Source organism: Mesitornis unicolor, unplaced genomic scaffold, assembly GCF_000695765.1.
Source record: "Mesitornis unicolor isolate BGI_N332 unplaced genomic scaffold, ASM69576v1 scaffold2063, whole genome shotgun sequence".
In the NCBI taxonomy this organism is placed as follows: domain Eukaryota; kingdom Metazoa; phylum Chordata; class Aves; order Mesitornithiformes; family Mesitornithidae; genus Mesitornis; species Mesitornis unicolor.
Window position 1 is genome coordinate 109,451 of NW_010173779.1, and position 4,378 is coordinate 113,828.

Here is a 4,378-nt window from a genome sequence, read left to right on the forward strand (position 1 = left end):
CTTCTCCTTTGTTCCAGCCCCACCTTCCCCCTGTGGTATGTAGGTCTCTGAATCCACAGCACTGTGCCTTGTGCTTCTACAGGCAGTGTTTAAACCCAAGCACTTAATACCTTAAAATGATCGACCTATGTGTATTCTGTTTCCAGTTTCCACAAGATGTGCGTTCCTTAGTGATACAGTTTTTTCCTTGATATACAACCTATTGACTTTCTTCTACCTAGGTTTTAATTAGGTTGTTTGATAGCCAGGACTATTTAGCTTCAAGTACTTGAGCCGATGATTGAATTTTTAACCTTTAAAGAATCCTATTTGTTCTCTTCAACAACAGATTTAAATCTTTACTCTTCTTTATATAACCAAGAGATGTTTTTCTAAAATGCAGTCTGTGGATTATTAATTGCAGCATTATTAATACTCACCGGGTGTGGAGCATGTGGAGCATGTGGAGCATGTGGTGAGGGCTCGGTTCTTCTAAATATCTGTAGATGCTTACATGATTTGTATCACAAATTATAGAATTGGTATCGGTCTCTAAGTTTTCAGCCTGTCATTTTAGAATGCCTAAACCAAAGAAAGACAACATAAGGAAGCCTCTAAGTGGGAGAAGTTAGAGTCAGTTATTTCTGGCTCAGCACTTGTGAAGGCTTGTTTTCAAAGGAGTTAACTGCTTGCTTTAAGGTCCCCTGTGTTTCTTCTTGGGCTTTTCACAAGCAGAGGTATTGTGCTTGAGTGGTGTCGTGAAGCCAGTGGCTTGATGTTGGTATCTGTGGCAGCACGTATGTTCATTTTCTGCAGAGTCCTGCAAGCATGCTGAGCTTCTGAAGGAATCCAGCACACTCCTTCTGTGCTTGTCTGCAGGAGCTCAGGATGAAAGCAGGAAGACAAGCATCTGAAGCTTATCACTCAGTCAGGTCTAGATATTTAATATATGGGAAGGAAATTAAATTAGAGATGGGGGAAAAGATTGGCTTTTAGCAAAGTATTCCTACTCCTTTAGAGCAAAGGGAGTGGCTGTTTATTTTGCAGTTCTGCTTTTATCCTGGAAAAGAAGTACTTTGTGCACAGGGCTCTCACTTCAGGGGAATCTTTGTTGTGATAACTCATTAGTTTTTATCTAAAGTCAAACTGATTTGATTTTACTTTACTCAAAAATACTTGATTTTACATGTGTAATGCCCTGCTCTTACTACTGTAATGTATGGTTTCATTGGCCTGAAGAGCTGGAGAGCAAAAGTGAGGAGGTGGTAAGAGCGTAGCTGTGTGAGTGCCTCTGTACCTGTGTGGAGGGGGGAGCTCAGACAGAACTCAGGTGTTATCTTATTGTCTATGGGATGTATGGATCTGTTCTGGAGCTTGCTAGGTTTATTTATTTATTTGTTTATGAAGAAACATCCTGGAAGACCAAACTCGGCTCCCTTGACAGAGCTGGGAATGGACTGGAGTCTGACCTTGGATAGGAAAAGGTTTTGAAAACCAAATCTGACTTTGCTACTAATTCAAGTAGAATCAAGACGTGCTTGCTGCATCCCAGTGCTGGCACCACTGTGGGTAGGAACAGACTGTAGGTCTGTCTGTGTAGTCACTAGGAACTGCCAGTTGCTGTCCTAGGGACTTTCATATTGGACAGCTTTGTCTGGGAAAGTTTGCAAATTGGTTGAAATGGATGAGATGCCATTTTCATCAGGTGCCAAGCAGCACAGTGGCATGGCTTACATATTGGCTCATGACTAAAAAGAGACAGGCATTTCTTATTAATGAGCTTGTAACAATAATGTATCTCTGTTTTAGCACAGAAGAACATTAAAAATTTATGTGAGGATATAGTACTAATAAAGTTAATATGAGGAATTTCTTTTGACAAAAAGTTTCTGTTTAAAAGTTGTCCATAGTATTCTAGATACTACTGACTATGTTGTACCGTATTTAATAAGAAGCAAGAGGCTTTAAAGGAACATTCCCTTACCTGTGTGTTATTTGCAACAGTTTTGAAACTTCAGCGAAAACACCCCCAGTGGAAATGGAAAGTCAGAACTTTCGTGCATGTTGCAGCTGGGAGGCACATGAAGAACTGATAATATTTACACGGAGTATTATTTGATATATAGTTACGTTAAGTCTATTAATCAGCTCTCAGATCCTCCTCCACTGTTTCTGAACTGACCTGAATGCCTCTGTAGCCTATGCTTAACTAGACTTGTTTGGCTCTCTTCCTTGGCTCTAAATTTCCAGCCATCCCTGATCTGCTGAGCCCTTCTTTTGGCTGGAGTGCTGTTCATGCTGAGTTGTCAACTGAGGAGATCTGGGAAAGATTTCTGAAGTTTACAGTTTGAGTGCTGCTTCTAGATACAGCTTATATTAGTAAGTGATGCTGTCCTTGTGCTATGGCACTACCTGATGTAGTCCTATGTGTGTCTGTAGAAGAACCATGCCTTGCAGGAAAGTTAAGGTGCAGAATGAGAACAGCACCCCAAGGAAGAGGTGGACACCACTGCTATGTCTTTGATCCTGGAAGAAATGTGTTTGAGATGCTCAAAACTGTCATAAATTCCTGAGGTGTATCTTCAGGAAAAAAAAGGTAAGTTGAAAACTGAGACATGTAGGAGATGAGTGGCACCTGAGGGTAGGAATTAGGGATGCCAAAGGCTCATTTTGAGTCTCAGACTGAAAAGCCATTTTCCTGTATTCTGTTTGCAATGCCTGGGAAGCACTGCAGTGCATGAAACATCAAATCTGTAGCTGTTGGAAGGTATATAATAAACAAATCTTACAGTATTCTTGCATGTTCTTTAGGGTTATTAGTGTTGCTTGCTATGGGTTGTTCAGTCAGCACTGCCACTTTATCTGTTTGTTTTCTTCTGGTAAGTTGCTAAAAGAGGCTCAGAACAAATGGCTGTTCTGCAGGGAGCAACACAACGGATGGGGGAAACAAATCTGTTTAGCCATTCCTGTAAATGCTAATGAGTTCAGCTGGATAATACTTTAGTTTTAAATTCAGATGTACTGTTACACGCTGGTTCCCTGAGCACTACTTGTACAAATTTTATCTGTCTTGGTAATAAAACAGACAGTAAAATGGGTGTTCTACTTGCTAAATTGCTGCAAACGCTGCTGTAACAACTGAATTACAGCAGGTACAAACAGTGGTGCGTGCTGGCGTGGCTACCCAAGCTTTATAACTCTCTCAGACACGGAGGCAAGGCGCCAGAAAGCCAGTGGTTGCAGCTAGTTCTTCCATAAAATACAGATATCCTCTTGTTATCCAAAATAGGAGTACAACAATGTGATTAAAAGAATTATTGAAATTTGCCAGTGAAATCATCCAGGTTGGAACACCTTTATTCGTCTCTCTATATGGACAATTTTAAATGGGATCTGAATTGTGCCGTGCTTCTCATGTGACACTCAGAAATGTCATCATCCCAATTAATTAGTCCTTTGTACTGCGAAACCTCAGCACTAAAAATCAAGGTAGGGAGGACCAGGACTCAGTTCCCAAGTCTATCTTAATATAGGCAAATTGTTTAAGTCAATGTTCCTCCTAGCTGGGGATATTTCAAAGCTTAATCGTCCAGCCGGAGATGTCTGCAGTCTTGCTGACAGCAGTAGGGTTGTAGAACAAGCAGCAATTTGTGAGATTCTGAGGTCTTTTTTCCTCTCTGCAGAGAAAAGGCTGAGGTGGCTTAAGTTAGCTAGGTGGTTTTTTGGGTTTTTGGATTTTTTGTGTGTAAGTTTATTCTCTGAAAGATAATGTCTTGATCATTATAGATCCAGGCTGAAGCTGCCAAATTTCAATTCCAATTTAATTAAGTTTCTCTGGAAGGGGAAGATGTGAGGTGAGAGAAATGAGTCTTCACTTGCAGCCGTTCAGCGGTTTCAGCCTTTGGGCGGGAAGGGGAGCCCCGGGCTCTGTTCCTGGCCCAGCCACTAAACCTCTGTTTTTGCTGGGGAGTGATGGGAAGATGCACCATGGCAGGGCTTTCCCACGAGGTGGGCACAAGGCCTTGCTTTCCAGCAGAAAAAGCTGGCAGATATCATGGCTGGAAGCTTTATGGCAGTGGCTTCAGTAAGTGGACTGCTGCTCCTTTGGACCATTCAAATATGTGACCACTTGAATTTGTACTTGTGTATCTGTGTATTTGAACAAAGGGTGAAAGATCCCTCTGCATGTGGCCGAGTGAGTGTGGGGGTTGATGGGCAAAGTCAGGCATCTTCAGGGAAGGGGGCTCAGGGGAGTGAGAAGACAGGGGGCCATGGTCAGGGGAGGGGTTGTGTGTCCCCATGTCTGTCCAAGCACGTGGGGTCATCCGTGGAGGAAGAAGCGGCCTTGTGTCTTCTTCACAGCCCTACTGATCTCCTTGCTTCCCTTCCTGTCTAAATG